This window comes from Convolutriloba macropyga, chromosome 8 (assembly GCF_964194025.1).
Source record: "Convolutriloba macropyga chromosome 8, txConMacr16.3, whole genome shotgun sequence".
NCBI classification, from domain to species: Eukaryota; Metazoa; Xenacoelomorpha; order Acoela; family Convolutidae; genus Convolutriloba; species Convolutriloba macropyga.
In genome coordinates, this window is record NC_134475.1 from 51,432,687 (window position 1) to 51,451,480 (window position 18,794).

The 18,794-nt window shown below is 33.0% G+C and overlaps 2 protein-coding genes across 9 annotated transcripts in view; one reads left to right on the plus strand and one right to left on the minus strand.

Annotated features, from left to right (window-relative positions):
* Positions 1-18,794, plus strand: part of LOC142344811 (uncharacterized) — a 340,173-nt gene that overhangs the window by 102,664 nt on the left and 218,715 nt on the right. The window lies entirely within an intron of this gene.
* LOC142344816 (uncharacterized) overlaps positions 1-18,794 on the minus strand; it is a 136,790-nt gene that overhangs the window by 35,379 nt on the left and 82,617 nt on the right. The window contains exon 1 of one of the 6 annotated variants that reach the window (XR_012759287.1): positions 15,290-15,771. The exons of 4 other annotated variants lie outside the window; for them this stretch is intronic. The gene's annotated coding sequence lies outside the window, so the exon portion shown is untranslated. Of the gene's footprint in view, positions 1-2,492; positions 3,760-15,289; positions 15,772-18,794 lie in introns of those variants that run through there. One more of the 6 variants, XR_012759289.1, reaches the window with a different exon arrangement.

The following is an 18,794-nucleotide window of genomic DNA, read 5'->3' on the forward strand; positions in this document are numbered from 1 at the left end:
GTAGTATTATAATTGTGCGAATTTCAGAGGAAGCGAAACTGAGCAAAGAAATGTGCAAGTACCAATATTAAAGAATTTTGCTGTGAAAAATGGCTGACAGGGCGATTCACCTACAAGGAAAAAAATGAGAAACCTTAGGTGACAAGCTTTTCATTAATGGTAAGAAAAACCCAGTTGTCTGGTATCTTTGGTATGCAGTTGGATGGCACTCCACTCGGCCACTCAGTGGCCGCCCCCTCCCTCCCCCCCCCCCCCCCCCCCCCACCCTCAGTGGCCGCGATCCCGAAACTCGGATAATTTTTGTGGCGCGAGTTAAATGAAAAAGTGGCTTTTTTGCATGCTTTACACAATTTTGTTTTTATTTGGCCAATCTATGACACCTCTTGAAAGATAAGAATGCAATATAAGACGCCACTTGAAAGTTAAGAATGCAAATCCAGCGTGTTTGAATGCAATAAGATTTAATTATGCTTTCATAAAATTGGCATGATATAGTTTGTCATCAGCAGAGTACTATTAAGAAACAAATCTGAATTCAAAATACATGTTTCATTGCTAAATATTCCATGCATTCGTACTCCGGGGCAGTAGATATATTCGTGCGAGTTAAATGTCTTTGCACTTTGTAAAAGAAATTTAAAATTGAACGAAAATCTCGTTATATTATCCTCATTTTAAAAATTTTTCATGTAATTTTTTTTCATTCTACTTATCTGCAGATGAGTCTTGCAATTCATTACTTCTGTTTCAAGAGCTATTTTTATCTGTTAGACTGAGTATTTGTTGATATTGATAAGTATTTCTGTTCTTGGAATGAAAGGCTGAATTTTGGATAACGCTAATGTCTTAAGTAATTGGGCGATACAATTAACATTCATTCAATTGTTAAATGCGTTTTTCTTATTTGGCATTATAAGTTGCTCCGCCAATGTTCATATAACTTCTCAGTTCTATGTGTAAATGAAAAAGAAAACGTACGGTTTTAAACATTAAAGGTGAACTTCTTTGAACAATCAAGCATTTTTTGGCTACCGCATTTTTCCCTCAAAACTTATATACAGAACCGCAAAAATAAGTTAGCAACCCATTTTTTCACGAAATAAAATTCACGGTCTCAGACAATACAATTCCAACTTAAGATCACATGTTGAAATCAATTTTTACACCGTTGATCATCTGCACTAGTCTTCTCGCCTACCAATGAAATTCACGTATAACACAACGTTCTTTTTAACCAATTATCTTATTGTAAAATTGATAAACTCCATTCAGATTTCATAGTGAAAAGAACGTTGTCACAAAATGTAATCTGTTTTCAATTTTGTTCAACTATGGCTAAGTTTGCACTTGTGTTAAACATTAAAGAGAGAAAAATGTGATTAAATTGTGATCTTGTGACAACTTTCTCTTTGGTGTGAATCTTGGAGTTCATCAAATTTACATTGAGATTTCTAGTAGGTGGACGTTGCGTTTTACTTGAATTTCATAATTAGGTGAGAGTATTAGTGTAGGGGATCAATTGTGTAAGGATTTTCTTCGAAATATGATTGCAAGATAGAATAATATTGTGTCAAACATTGAATTTTTACTTCGCAAAACTAAGAGATGCCAACTTTGGTAACCTACTTTCGGCGTTCAGTATACCTCAGAATTTTCTGCATTTTCTGAATCTTTCTGAACAAAAAAAACGGAATAGTTAGAATTCATGTGTTAAGTTACATGATTCACCTCTCTAACAAATCACAGAAAACGGGCACTAAATTTTTGCTGAAAGATGAAGACAAGTGGTGCTCAATTGTGATGATTTTGTACGGTCGAGTTGTCCATAGATTGGAACGAGGCCGTAAGGTCAAGCTAAAGTGCTAATGTCGAGTGTCGAAAGCAGTAGCCAAATCTGCTTAACTTTCATGAGTGTTCATTTTTGCATGCATTTATATAGCTGTCCAAATATAAAACCTTGGTAAAAACTAAAAAACTTAATTAAAATTAATGGTGAAGATTAAGTCAATTGTCCAAAAGTTTACCTAATTTTGGCAATTATTGGACAGTTGGATATAACAGGCAGCAGTATTATTGAATTGCTGACGTATTTTTTGGAAATAAAACTCAGTTTGCAGGAGGTAGTGCTGTATTAACTGATACAAAAATCAGACACATTTGTAAATCAACTAAGGATATAATCAGTGTAACGTGCTGATAAAAACTATAAAAATCCGTATAACAAAAACCGGATCTTTTCCGTTTGTGCCCCCCCCCCCCCAGTACGTTATGCGCCCCCCAGTTACGGAGCACGTGCTATTACATAGTAATTCATTAGGTAAAAATGGCACGTGCGTCTGGGGGTACAAATAATATGCGCCCACTAAGTTGGGGGGGGGGGCACAAACGGAAAAGATCCCAAAAACCATTAGTACAAAGTTGCTTTGAGTCAAACCAAAAACACCATAAAGTTTGGTTAAATTGAATTGAAAAACACTTTGAAAGTGACTTACGTGACGAGAGACAGATGTGAACTGTGATGAATTAATTATTCACACATCACACCACATACTCAGTACAAAGTGGACTTTGAGTTCGAAAAGTGTTCATCCGCTGAACAAAGAAAGGAAGTTGCTTTTGTTAATAATTCACAACTTGATAGATATGCGAACAAATGTGTGCGAAAGATTATCAAATTGAACATTGTTAAATTCCCCCTTATTTCCCCAACTACCCGGGGGGCTAAATTGGACATACCGTGTCCTAAGTGAAAAGGTGACATTGAAAAATTGGGTAGAGCTGTTGGAAAAATTGCGGAAAAATTGCAGTGGCGAACAAAAAGGAACGGGTTAATTAGACTTCATTTATTCACAAATTGTCTGACAAGCCATCAGTTTTGTTGCTGTTGTTGGTGGGGTTAGTGGTGGTGGTGGTGGTGGTGGTTTATAATGAACGGGACGGGGGGGGGGGGGGTAAATCAAGTTATCGGGTAACTATTTCCTATGTCCGTTTTGGCTTATCTTTCGCCCTTTATACGCCCGCGAGGTACTTAGAGGTTGCTCAATCTTATTTGAACTGACCAAGAGAACGATCACAAATGAACAGGTCCGTTTGAGTCAAGAAGAAAATGAACAAATAATGCGCAAATTCTGCGCTTTCATCCTTCAAAATGGCGAACAGATTTCTTTTTTTTTAAATAACGAATTAGTGTGAATTTCAATTTGAGTGGTGAATTATGTAAATCTATACTCTGAATAGCCGTCTGAACTTGAAAATTATTGGTCTTTTTCTGAGTCAATTGAATAATATTCCGCAAGTAATTGGTAGGGTCTAATTGGAATTGTTAGCTATTATTCTCAGAGGAGAGCTACAGTTTCCGCTATCTTTAACATCTTTGTTATGGATAAGTAGCGGTCTGAAGATAAAAACAGATTGAAATGCGAAATGGGATCTTTTTACGAGATACAATTTTGCCTTCGTAGGGGTCATGACATTTTCAGAAATTTTGTGTGTAGTTACACTGAAGGTCATAGACTCAAGAATATCGTGAAAACAATTAAGATTAAAATAGTTTTAATCAAGATTTCTAATTGTAGTGTGCTAAATTTTGTTATTATGTGAAGGGATAGAATGAATTGGGACAAGAGTGAATTGAACTGTCTAGAATTAATTGAAGGTATATTATGGAAAGTTTCTACAATAAACCTTAATACAACTTCACCATTAAAAGCATCCCAAGATAAATAAAATGCCGTAAGTTAAAAGGAGGCAAAATGCCAGGCTTACCTGATCTCAGTTGAAATTACAGGCAAAAATAAGATGTTTTTTTTTTTACTTTTCTGATGTCATTCAATTTCTGAGAAATTTTCCTTTTCAATTTTAAAATTGTGTGTTACCGCAGTCTGATAGCAAATATTCTAAACTGCTTTAAGGCCCATAAAGTTTTATGGTTCTCTACTAGCTCCGTCTTTTATACGGTCACAATTTAAGAACATAGATTGTATAAAAAATGAAGTTTTATAAAGAAAAGAAGGAAAAATTGAGCAAGTTATAAAATTCTTTGATCACTTAAATAATAAAGAAACTGTCAACAACTTTCTGGGCTAAAATTTATTCAATTTCTAGCAAAATGGATGCAAGGTAACTCGTTTATTAAATTAATCATAATTCATGCGAAAGTTTTCTGCCCTGATAACTTTTGGGATATTTCCTCAGCAGAGATATGAGTTCGCATAAAGCAGAAGTAAATCAAATTTGACAAGCGTGATAACAAAAAGGAAATATCATTAGAGGAAGAATCGCTTAATTAGCGAGAGAGACTTTGGAAAGTTGTTCAGGTCCGCCCATTATCGACAAAGGTGTTGTTGTGACCTCATCTGAGCTCTGCCATATCTCACATTATGAACAGACCAATGGTTATTACTAGTAATTATTATAATCAGCCTGGTGCAAAATTGAGTAGTTCTGTAGGTCAAAAAAATTTCGAATCAAGGGATAAATTGAGCTCTTTTATTTTAAAAAATGCTATGATGCATCAAACGTTTAGACCTGAAGCCAAGTTGACGCATTCGTATGCCCGCTTCTGAGTCTCAAAATATTGCAGAACCAAATCGTAAAAAATTTTATACTACACATAAAGATATTCACTATGGCCAGTTATGATTATGGCATCTATTAAACTTTTCAGTGCAATATTAAAGAAATATGTTAAGATTTCGGAATTGCTTCAAACTTTTATATTTTTTCCCTGGGAAAGTTCCCTGAACATGTTGATAAACACAAATCTCCAACAGCAGCGTGTTCTGAAGAAAGTTTTCTGTGTTTTGAATGCAGGTTCCGGGTGAATTAAAAAAAGATACTTTTAAATTTACAAAAAATGATTAAACTGCTTGCGAAGGATTCAAAAACGGATCAAGACAAAACAATTTATTGATGCTTCCAATTAAAATAACGGAATTACTTCTAAAAACGAAAACAAAACTCTTCGGAGAAGTCAATAGCATGCGCGTCCTCAATTGAGTGTTGGTTTAGACTTTTCGAAGAGACTTATCCTGTCTTTTTTGTAGAATGAAAAAATTTTAGATTTGAGGAAGAATAATAGAGAAACGGTTATCAGCGACCAGCAAAAAAAATTCCTGAAAATTGTCAACAACTCAAAAAACTATCAATGTTAGTTGTATTGATAAAAACAATCGACTTTATAAAAAAGTCGAAGAAAAAAAGAGACGCATAACATCGTAATTCTTTCAGTTCATCTTGATCGCGGAACTTTACGCTTCAAACTGCATGAGTGAAAATAAATTTTTTCAATCGTTTTCCAGGAATAATCACACGAGCTCGAAAAGTAAGTGTGAGATCTAGTAAGAGTAAAAAAGTAAAAGTGAGATTAAAGTCAGAAGACTACTGCTAACCTCGATTTTTTTTAATTACGTGCTTTAGAGCCCAAGCAAAAATTTGTTCAGAAAATATCTGTAAAGAAACAAAATTTTAGATTCAAATTTTTGGAAACTAATTGGTGGCTACTATATTGTGACAGTATTGGCTTCTTTTTGAAGAGCTTGTCAATGCAATTGCCATGAGAAAATTAGGGAGAAAAAGTATTCAAGCTTTTTTCTTTTATTTATGTTCATCTGACGCTCCATTGCATTTAAACTGACAGAGTGTACTCCTAATAGTTTTGAAACAAATAGATGGACATCTGATTGTAGCAGTAAAACAGTTATACTTCAAAATGCTACCAATCACCGCCTCGCAATATCCAAACAGTTGATGCATTGTCTCAAGAGAAAACAGTTGGAACATATTGAAGAACAAACCCCAGCGCTCTATTGGGACTTTGTACACTGCAAAAAGCTTTCGAGAGATTTGATCATAGCTATCATAGGCTTTAGAGGACCAATTAACACAAGAATGGAATCGCCTTTAAGAGAAGGAAAACAGAGTCATCGAAATTTTTCCAAAGAACGAATGCATGGACATCTTTGAAAAAACACAAACTCTAGAGATGAGAAGCTTTGACACTTCACTTGCTTTGACATCAGGTAAAATGTATTTAAAAAGACTTTACGCATTTTTTTTTGTAACCCTGCTAATTTTTTTTTGCATATACCACAATTATTAGGTTTTTAAGCCTGATTGCTTTTTTCATGAAAGTAAACCTCTGAAAGTGATACTAACATCTGTTAAATTGGAAAATAAAATGTTACGTCTACTTTGAACCTTCGAATTAAACCTTTGAAATAGTAGAAACAGGCTTATAAAAAAACTGGCGTCATAAAAAGGTGTTTTGTAAATTTATCCAGAAGGGATATTTTGTGGTTTTATACGATATTAATTATTGATTCTCTTCAAATTTATGAAAAAGTTTTAACTTTGCGAAAATCATGCAATTTAGATAATAAAGTTCTAATACAAAAACGATTGAGCTGCTTGAGAAAAATCCAAAAAGAAGGATCAAAACAAAACGATTTATTGATACTTCGAATTAAATGATTGGAATTAACTCTAAATTGGAAAACAAAACTTTTGGAGACGTGAATAGCTTGCGCCCCCTCAATTGAGTGTTGGTTTAGACTTTTGGAAGAGAGTTATCCTTTCTCTTTTTAGAGCAAACAAATTTTAGACAACTTTACGATCAATTGAACCCGTCTAAAATAGGGCGAATACCTCTGCAAATCAAATAAATATAATCTATTGATTCTATCAAAATTCTGTTGACCCTGGAAATTATCAAAGAATTTCTAAATTTGAGGAAAAATAAAAGAAAAACGTTTATCAGCTATCAACAAAACAAATTATCTCAAGATTTTTTAAATTTCAAAAAAAATATCAATGTTAGTTGTGTTGATAAACAAATCAACTACAGTAAAATTGTGACGAGAAAAAGACGCCTAAAATTGTAATTCTTTCAGCTTTTCTTGAAAACGGAATTTTTGCGCTTCCAGCAGCCTGCGTGAAAATGAATGTTTTCAAACGTTTTCCACATATATTCACATGAGCTCAAAATGTAAGTGTGTGGTTTAGTAAGAGTTCAAAAGTAAGTAGATACAAATTTTTGGAAACTAATTGGTGGCTACTGTATTTTGACAGTATCGGCTTCTTTTTGAGCAGCTGTTCTATGCAACTGTCGTGAGAAATTTAGAGAGATTTAAAAAGCATTCATTTTGTTTTTCTTTTTATGTTGTTCTGACGCTCAATTGCAATAATTTTGACAGAGTGTACTCCAATTCATTTTGAAACAACTAGATGGACATCCGATTGCTGCAGTAAAACAGTTATACTCCTTAATACCACTCATTACCGCCTGAAAATGTTCACACAGTTGATGCATCGGCTCATTTTGTAGAAAACAGGTTGAAAAAATTGAAAAACAAACTCCATCGCTCTATTGGGTTCTTTAGACCTGCGAAAAGCATCCGATACAGTTGACCATTGCTATAATAGGCTTTAGGGTACCAGTATTCATCATAGTAGTGTTGTGTTTAAGAGACTGAGAGAAGGAAAACAGAGTCTTTGAAATTATTTCCAAAGAAAGACTGCAAGGACAGTTTTGAAAAACAAAAACTCTTAAGATGAGCAGCATCGATACTGCAAATACTTTGACAACAGGAAAAATGGGTTAAAGACAGGCAGAGAATTCAGATATCCAGCTGCTCTCCGTGACAGTTGTCTAATTTCCGACTAACGTTTGAAAACAGTTACTTTAAAATTGACAAAATCTATTAAGAAAATCCAATTTTTTAAAATTTAATGTTCATTTTAGCCATCAAAGAGCTCGTACATGTATTCAAGTCATATATGCAACTTGTTGTTAATTATGAAATACTACTCTGGAAAACTTCGAAGAAGACCAATTTTCTACTGATTGAAACAAAAATTAAGCAAATCACCGGCATATTTTTTTCAAAAAACACATGGCAATCAACTGAGAATGAAAACGACCGGTATGTAATTGTTTTAAATAAAAACTGCTTGTTTATGAGCTACTGAACACTTTAAAAAACAATAAGAGGTGAGCAAAACTGATGATTTTAATAGGCTTTTAACGGTCTTGAGGTTTAGAAACCCGAGCCACAATTTCGAGCGAAAATACAATGCTTCTCAAAAGACTTGTTTTTTGTTCAGTTGCAGTACCCACCAATGTTCAACAACAGCTGTATGTACTAATGCCAGTTCTAATTTGAATTTCTGAATTTCTGAGTGCCGTAACTTGTCCTATATCATGGCAACTTTTTTGATATAATGTTGCAGGAAAAACCATCAACAGACGAGTTTTGTTTACTCATCGTGTTGTGTTACGTTCGGTAGCTTTCAAAAAGAAAAACCCATCCAGCAACGTAAACTTGCTTGAAATCACTAATACCTTTATTTAAGCTGCAAAGGGGAAAATGATATACTAAAAAAGATGAATTAAATTTATAGTTTGTTCGACTCGTTCCCTGTTTGAAGTATCAACACCATTTCAGCATTTTTTGAGAAACGAGCGGAATGCGTTGAATGAACTGACATGAGCCGAATGCTCTGATTTTTTTGCAAGTTTTCACCGGATTTCTTGAATAAATTTGGTACATTTCGACACCTATTACGTAATAGTATCTGTGATTTTATGGTCTCTTATGGTTCAGCCGCTTTTAAAAATTTCAGCACTTTTCAGCGCATTTATTACACATTTTTACCCATTCAAGTGATGTAATCTGTACTGTTTTTCAGTAAAATTTAAAAAAAAAAGCTAGAGATCTACACTTTTTTTACTTAGTTTTAAAAGTGGTCAAGGCGTGTCTCCTGCCTAATTTGCCAATGCAACACCTTTTATGAAAATTATTTACTTGTCATAAATAATTTCATGAAACATCAATCAGACCAGACAATTGTTGGAGATCAAACTGACCTGAGTTCACTGAATTCATGCCAAAAGCAAGCCAGGTATCCAGTGTTACAAACATCGCACGAATGCTAAGTTCTACAATAATCTTACAACAGGTCATGAGAAAAATTTTGCAAATTATGCATTCAGAGATGATACAAGAAGACAAAGTCAATATTCCTATATCACAAAAGTGTACATATAGGGGTCTTAGGAAAGCGAAAAAGCCTTAAATACTGTTCATGACAATAGAGAAAATGCAATAATATTCCTTAGAATGATCAATGTAATTTTGAAGAAAATTTCAAATAGTTTTGAAGTAAATTAAAACACATAAAATCAAAAGAACTAATTTCGGATGAGAAAACGCATCCATTAGCGCTAATTAACAAATTGGAAACAATTTTTGGCTGATTATCGAAAAACATCAAAAAAAGGATGTGCTTCAGCTAATTTTTTTCTATGATTTCAATATATTATGTAGTGCGAGTGTTCCGTACACAGTTATTTTTTCACAATGTGTGATAGTTGTGCTGCCATTGGCCGTCAGAGAATACAGTTAATCATGGGCGCTTAACTTACACCGCTGTTGGTGGAACAAACTTGGCTTAATAGTTGCTTTTAGCACGATGTGCCCAGTCTACATTTTGACGGCAGTTGTTCCTCGGCAGCAGTTTTTGTGAAATTTGCGTCACGAATCTTCTTTTGCTACCGTGAAAAAATAGAAAAGTTGCCTAGCTTTTAATTGTGCAAGGAATTGAACATTATGCTTCGATTTCAGTAAATTTGGCAGCTTTGAACATTGCACCTGACCCTGGTGCATAGGCGGATTTGAATTTATAATTGATATTTTTTTTCGATGAAAGAAAATTGTGATTATGGTGATCTAAAAAAATACACAATGATCACATACAAGAAACTTAACAATTCTCGTCTTCGTCCAACGAAAGCTGCACTGTAGAACTTTTGCATCAAAAGACAGTTTCTAGTCCCCAAATATTCAATTTTCTGTCTTGAGCACTGGAAAAAAAACTAAAGGGAATAACTATAAAGCAACAAGATCATCAAACAAAAGAAAACAAACAAGGAAATCAAACAAATACGATAGGCAATGATTTGATATATTATGTCAATTTCTTGCTTTTCCTCTGAAATCCGTGTGCGAAAGATTTTTAAAACCTGTGTTTATTTCAATTTCGTAAGAATGTACAAAAAACCCATCAATTTAAGTTTGTGTTTCAGATTCACTATATCCACAGTTAGGTATTAATGTTTTCGAATTTTATATATTGTTCCCAAATGGTCTACTTTCTCCACCTCTCTTAGAGGAAACAAATGTTTTTTCAAATGTTAAGGGAAACTGGAATAATTTTATTAAAGTTTCGCCAGGAAACTTCAATTTTAGTATAAAATTAAAAATTGGTTGATTGAGTTTCAAACAAAAAATATATTTTCATAAAATTTGTTTGCCGATATCTGCCAAAAAATTTTCAAAAAACTTCGTCATTGAATTTCCCCAATAGATAATTCCAATTAGATTCTAATGAAGCTGATTTTTTGGTTCAATTATCTCTGCAGAATGGATAAAATTCCTCCGAACGTTTTTCGAAAACCTCCCTTCCCTTGCGACTTTTTTGCTCGGCCACTGAACAGAACTGGAGCTAATTTTTGTGAAATGAGCCACAAGAAGATGTTTTTAGTGAAGTCACTACGGAAAAAATGTGTTATACAGATTTATAGGGGATTACAAATTAAACCAAGAATTTTCAGTTATACAACAATTTGAACAATTCAGGTCTATTAACGCGTGATCTACGACTTTGAACACGGACATTCAGACAACTAGGCCATACAAACTATCTGCACAGGAAAAAAACTACAAAAATTTTAATAATAGTTTTGTTATTTGTAACCTGAATATGTCTCAATTAATTTTGAAAAAAATAAAGGCCCAAATTAATTTTTTAGGCATGAGTTCAAGATCGCTTCAAAATCTTTAGAGCTGTAGCCATTATCCATGTTTGAGTGACCTGATCAAACAAAAAGTATTTGTCAGCAATGCTTTGAGAAATATAAGAATGAAACCCTTTAATGCACAATATTGAATAATAATTGTAACGGAAAAAACTTTTTTCATCAGAGATTTGGATGAATAAACCCTTAAAGAAAAAAATTGAATCGAAAGAAAACCAAAAAACTCAATTGCATAATTTTCAAATATGAGAAAAGCATTTTTGCTCACAATTGCCCCAATTTTTTTTTTACCAGATAACACGATGAATAAACATTTAAAGAAAAGATTGAGTTGAAAGAAAACTTAAAAATAAAAGTTTATGATTTTCACAGGCTCAGCGTTTTTCGGTTTAAAGATATGAAATGCTTGTCAATGGTCAACCAAAGCAGCATTTAATAGTCTATATGAAAACTGGAGAAAAACTCAAATTCAGTTGTTATCAAAATTTAATAAAAATAACGCTCAAATATTTTATGTGCAATTCAAAAGAGGAACGAAAGCTTAATCCCAGTAAATTGCTCGAAGAAATTCGAACGTTTTCACGTCATAACAATTATAACAATCAAATATTCTCTACCCGTTCTAGAAGTTTCTAGTTTTTCCGTCCAAAAATTTTTTAGACGCCATTGGCTCTCTCCAGACTAAAATTGTTCTCCTAGCTGTTCATTATGACAACATTTTTGTTCAAAATCTTGCCGATATCTGCCATAATATTTTCAAAATATTCCGTCATATTGACTTTTCCAAATAGATATTTATAATTGGATGCTAAGGAAGCTGTTTTTTTGGTTCAATTATCTCTGTAGAATAGTTAAAATTCCTCCGAACGTTTTCCTAAAACCTCTCTTCTCTTGCGACTTTTTTGCTTGGACATTGAACAGAACTGAGATAATTTTTTTGAATGAGCCACAAGAAATTGTTTTTAGTGAAGTCACTCCGGAACAAAGGTGTTATACAGATTTACAGTGTAATTCAAGTTCAACCAAGATTTCTCAGACACACAATATTTTGAAAAATTCAGATCTAAAAACGAGTGAGGTTTAAATTTGAAAACGGCATTTCCTCCAGACAACCAGGCCACAGAAACTATCAACACAGGAAAAAAACTGCAAAAACTTTTATAATAGTTTGTGTATTTGTAACCTGAATATGTCTCAATTGATTTTGAAAAACAAAGGCCCAAATTAAATTTTTAGGCATGAATTCAAGATTACTTCAGATTGTTTAGAGCTGTAGCTAATATCCACGTTTAATTGATATGATCAAACAAAAATTATTTGTCAGCAACGTTTTGAGAAGTATGAGAATAAAACCACTTAGTGCACAATATTCAATAACAATTGTAACGGAAAAAACTTTTTTCATCAGAGAACCGGAATAAAAACCAATTAAAGAAAAGATTGATTCAAAAGAAAACCCAAAAATTCGATTTCCTATTTTTTAAAAAATGAGAGGAGCATTTTTGCCCAAAAGTGCCCCAATGTTTTTTACCAGATAACCGGATTAATAAACGTTTAAAAAAGATTGTTTTGAAAGAAAACCAAAAATTAATATTCATGAGTTTCAAATATAACAGGTTCAGCGTCTATTGGTTGAAATATATGCAATATTTTTCCATGGTCAAGCAAAGCAGTTTTACAGTCTAAACGTAACCTTGAGAAAAACTCAAATTGAGTTATTATCGTATTTCAAAAAAAGTAATGCTCAAATTTTTATGTGCAATTCAAAATTGAAACGAAAACTTAGTCCCAGAAAGTTGCTTTCTGTTGAATGGCCTTGAACGTTTTCATGACATAACAATTATAACAATCCAGAATAAAATTGTTCTAGCTGTTTAATATGACAACTATTACACTACCTGCTAACTGTTTCTCTCAAAAAACTTCAAAATAAGGATCGCACAAAAAACTATTTTACTAAATCCTTATTTTCTCAAAACAAAATGAAAAAAACAGCAGCTGAAAAAACTAATAGCTCCTAACGGTAAGAAAATTTTAAAGCAACTTGTAATCAAAAGGTGAACAAGTGACCTTTTTTCATACGAAAAGAAAAAAAATTTGTTTTGAATCTATGGGAGATGAGATATAAGACAAAAATTCGATTTTGCAAAAACTTATTTTTGTTGCCATTAGTAAAAACTTTTATCCAAATTTGAACAAAAACGGATCAAAACACTCAAAGACGGTAATTGGAAATCCACTGGACATTAAAAAATATTTATAACCCCGAAAAATTTCCTAGCGTAACTTGTGATGAGTTGATAAAGTCCTTAAAAATACATTTGTTTCAGATTATAACATTATTTCTACAACCATCGACCGCATTCGGAAAAAAATTTTAACAAAATTTAAAGCAAAACAGTGCAAAAATACACTACCAAAATTACGACAAAATTGTAAAAAGAGTGATGAGGCTCCGGAAATTGAGAAAAAAGATGGCTTAAACTTTGGACGGATCTTAAATGAAGTGGTGCAAAGTTTGGAAAATAGAATACATTTTACATGTTTGTTATCAGATCATTTTAAGGTTGGCTCCATTGTTAGGGACACCAACATTGCGTATTTCAGGGCGTCAAATAGACTTGGGAGTGCCTATTAAGTTTTCAATTTTTTGTTTAAAAAATTCCACAAAAAATAGTAGTTTAAGGTTTCCGATTAATTGGATTTGTTTTCGACTACTACTCTACGGCTGTTTTTACTTCCAGCCCACATTAGTGGGGGAAGAACTATATCCTCAACTGTTTTTTTGTTAAGTGAATATTCGCGGATCAATACATTTATAGTTTAGAGTTTTTTGAACTTTGCTTCTTACGAGGAATACAATTGTTTGTACCAATTCTTCTAACTAAAATTTTGCCGAAATTTTGGAAAGTTGACATATTGTTCATTTTTCATCAATATTGGCACCAAATAAGCTTCTTAAGCTCTCTTTGTTCAAATTTAACGGAAGTGTTGACCTGAAAACGCTGACGCGATAATCGTTTACAAGGATTAGAATTAACTTTACCTCAAATTATTAAAAAAGTGTTTGGGAACTAACAATTTGGCGGGTTTTCGCTAATTTGTATCGGTTTTAGTCAAAAATGCATCATTTAGTTTTTGATGTATTAGGAGTTTCTTTCACGAAAATGTTTATTTGGTAGAACGAACTTTTTAAACAGCCCCTCAATGCTATCGAGGCCCGTTTTGTCTGACCGTTGGCATTCGCAACAAAAATTGAATTGGTTTGTATTTAGATTATCTGTTTTATTACAGATAAAACTTTTCACTCGCTATTTTCACTTAGCGATTTTAAGTAAATGGGAGGTTCCATTTATATTAAAATGAGGCCAAACGAAAAGATATTATGTTTTCTGAATTTTGCCAACACTTGTGGATATTTTTGTAGTCCTATAATGCAGTTTTTAGTTGATATCCGAGGGTTTGTTTTGAAGTCTTTTGACATAGCCGTAGTACTAACATGTTCAATATGCAGTAAACAGTTGACAATTCACTGCGTTTTAATTGAAACCCTGTGGTTGTTTTTACAAATGATTTTAAGAAAATTGCTTTTAAAAAAATCTTGGTTTTTTTCCGATTCACCATAGTTATCTCAATTCTATCACCTTGTAGCGCTGTCTCTGCAAATTGGGAGATCACATTCTCTTTCTAGTGAGTTAGAATGTCCGATTATCACAACACTGAAATTTTATTTATCACATTATTGGCGTTGAAAGAATGTTCAATGTTTTTAGTGAAATGATTGTGATTATAAAGCATTTGACACCCTTTTTCTTGATTACCAACCTAATCACAAGTCAGATATCACTCGATTGGCGGTAAAAAAGGAACAGTTGAATCAATTTGATAATTTTAGTGAGCAGAATTTGACTTTATAGGCTTTGACACCGTTTCCTCATTTGACACCGTGTCCTTCGACACCGTTGACATTCTGGATAATCAATGGTCGCAATGGTTGCCTATGGAGGGTCATATGAATTCAGTTAAGGATTTCAGTTGATAGCTAAGGATTTTCATTTCTTAAAAAAGTTGTTTGCACAAAGGATAAACGTATTTGTTAACTTTGCCTTTTTTGTTTTTGTCTACATGTTAATATTTTTCAAAAAAGAGAAGTCCTATATCCTTTTTGTTGAACTGCAAGTCAATTTGTTTTAATTACGTTTTATCTGATGCTAATTGGATTTTGTTATTAAGCTTTTTCTGAAAAAAATGGATAGATATTGAGTTTTTTTCGTAATTAAGGCTTGTTGTTTTTATTTGATTTCGTTTTCTGTCTTGTTATGATGCTAGTATCAATTTTTTCATGAACAGAAATAGCTTCTTGTATCAGAAAGTGCAACAGCCGAAACGTGGCGTATGGACAATTGTTAAAGGTTTTTAAATTACAGGTTTTTTAACTTGGAACTTTATTGGGATTGTCTAGTTGACACTTACCTTGAACAAAAGAGTAACTAGATTCTGTAAGTCAAAAGCAACAAATATATGCTCTTTTAGTGACATTAAGATAGAAATAACGTTGAAAGAAGCAGTGCCCGTCGTCATGGTAATAAATAATTGCGTGAAAAAATGTCAAAATGTATATTTCAATAAAGGTCAACCCCAATTCTATTTGAGGTGAGTACATAATTCCTGCCCCACAAATATTTGCCCAGCATTTTGAGGAAATTTCCCAAATTGCATTAACAATTATGCTTAAAACGATATCAGGGGAAATCATGACAGAATTTTATCTTCTCTCGCCGTAATGTGGAAAAATTTTAGCCGACCAGGTTAGCGAAAAATGGCACAATTTGCATAAAATATGAACTCATTCCAATCCAAATTGATATTAAGGCGGTATAATCTAACACAGTTGCTATTAATATTTCTGATAGCAGACAGGCTACTTGGTTCTAAAATATTGGAAAGTTCAAACCTGCGTAAGACTATAAAAGCCTTGAATTCTAGATGGTTAAAGTAGATAGCTTAATAGCGGAAGACGCGATTTTGTGTCAAAACAGCGCCGCAATTCCTAACAATTTAAATGAGCTAGAGCTATTATTGTAATTTCATGGTGGAAAATCGATTTAGAAAGCCCATTAAAAGTGTGAATAATCGTTAATGCAAGGAAATATATGTGCATAGTAATCTAGTATGAACAAATCAGCCGAGAAGCGCTAGGTGAGGTAGTGGAAATATGAATAGAAATTTTGTGGCATTTTAACGTCGGGGGGGGGGGGGGCTTTCAAACGTTAATTATATGGTCTGGGCCGTACTGTTTGTCGCCCTGCATCGAATCATAAGTCTGTTTCATCGAATCATAGTCACCTTTCTTAAACAAGATTGTTAATGCTCACAATTAAGTTTATCTACGTATATTGCCATTTTAAATTCATTTTACTCACTTCCTATGAGAGATCATGATAAAACTGATGTTGACGTTTGTAATCGCTCGAAACCAAAACTTAAAACACGCACGTGCAGGTTACAAAATGCCAAAAATCAGGCAGTGCCAGAAGTTCAAATGCAAAGTTTTGTATACACGGACACAAGTTGACTTTTATTGACTTCCGTCTTTTTAAAACGTGCAAGTTGCGGGTTTTAAGCAAGCTTACGTGACTGTGCAGAAGTCACTTCTAAAATCAGGCTACAAAGTTCTCGATAAACGGCAGAAGTTATCAATGCCTTCAATTACAGTCACGTAAGATATGCATAGGATATAATAATAATAAACTGTTTTCGGATCAGAAAAACGAAAAATATATACGTTTTTTACACTTTTTGTACAGACTTTGTACTGAACAGAGTGAACAACAAAAGGCAGTATTGCCTCGTCGTGTGGTTCCCCAAGAAGCAGTAAATTCGTAGACATGAAAACAAAACTCAGCAAAGAACTGGTGGCAAATCAGCACTACCTAAAATGAAACTTTCGCTGAACCGATGAGCAAAATCGTTGCAAACTAACGTCAACAGTTTTGCCATTTCTTCAGTTAAAAGAGGTCAAAATTTTAGTATTGTTTTATCTTTTTGAAATGATCTTCTGTTAAGTCAGTATTTTTACTGCACTCATTTAACTCCCATAATTTATTATAACTTATTTTTAAAATCTCAAATGAATGTAAATCCCCTATGTTCTAACTTTTTGCTGCAATTCTGAAGTTCTCAATTGAATCAAATTTACGCTTTTCAAATATAATTCTCAATATATATTTATTTTTGATGTTAATTTTCTTTATTCACTCTTGGCGGCGATACCATAAACTAAAACTCTATACAGTAACAATGGTTGCACATAAGTTTTGTGAGCAAAATTTATTAAATTTTTATTTAAAACCGTCCTCAGCTATTGAACAAAGCACAAAAGAATCATTATTTGAAACAATTAGAGAATATGATCTGATCTTTTTAAAATTAGTTACTCGTCAATCAAGATTCCAAGATGCCTTGCCAATTTCTTATTTTCTTTGTTATTTGTCTCAATTGATATTTAACTGCTTTTGTTTCAAATTTTTTTGAGAACTGTATGAAAAAAATTTAGCTTAGCCAATCGTTAGCTTTCTTATGCTAGGACCAGCTGACTGACATCTGATTGACTAAATTTTATCAAAACTGTGTCATCGGCATTAAAAGTCATTGCTAGGTTCTTTTCAGCCTCTGGAAGGCTATGAATACGAAAAAAGAGTATCTAAGAGCAACTAAGAGTTTCTAATAGAATGAAAGAACAAGATCAGTAAGAATATAGCACCTATACAGCGTCGTGTTCACATATCACGCATTCAGGTCCGACAATGTTAATATATAATGTTTTACAATTAGTGTTTCCCCTGACCTTCTTAAGCAGATTCTTCAACTTATCCGCTCATATCTTATCTCGTAACTTCACTTAAGAACTCTAAATCAAAAAATGGAGTTTTGTGAGAAAAAAAGAAGACAACTCCATATTAACAGCTGCTTTGACAAACTCAAAGAAACAGTCAGAATTTTTCGTCAAAAAATTAGAACTCAGTGCCTGATTCATTCACGAACGGGAGGTTTTATTTGCAAAAGAGAGTTATCTTGTTGAGTCTGGAATGACATATTGGTATATGTAGGGCACAGAGTGATATTAATATTAAGCCCAATGAGCGTTAAAGATATCACTTTGTGATTTCAAAAATTTGTCTCTCACACTCTCTTCAGGGTTATTTTCACGAAATAGAAAAACGAATCAGAGATTACATCTTTGTCATATTATGTACACAGACCTAATGACAAGTCAATTTCAGAACTGGCCACGTCTTATTAAAAGTCTCATTTTAGCACTGATTCAGAGCTATGATCATGTCACCTTTTACACTTTTCAGCCTTTTGCACGTCTTGGCCAAGACTTGCAAGTCTAAATCCAAGTCTAAACAAAGTCAAGAATTGCCCAAACTAGGTTCCTTTATATACTTTGTAGCTGCTTCAAATGGTCTTAAAATAAATTACATGAAAATATTTCATCTTAGTTAACTTATAGCGGTCTTGTAAGTGTTGTCACTGTTTCATGTCATTTAAACTAACATCAGCTATTTTCTGATAACGACTGCTTAAATCATATGAAAATATATAGAGTAATTTTAACCTTGTGTTCTTGCAAGTTTGAATTTCACAAAGTTAAGCCTAAAACTATTTGTATAAATCTGTGTGAAGAATATATCTGTTTACAAAATATATATACAACCTGCGAATATTTTGCTTTAGCTAAGCGCATGCATAATTTTTCACCAACCAATGCATGAACGGGATCTTAAATCCTACTAATCCTCAGTTTCGAAACAATTAAAACAATGTTTTTTCATTTAAACAGTTTTGTTGCTAATATTATAATTATTGTTGTGTTGTTAACTACTTATTGTTTATTTTCTTTTGTTCATTTGTTTTTCAAATAAGAGAATATATATGCGAGACCGGCTCTTTCTCAGTCAAATTTTTGTTTATG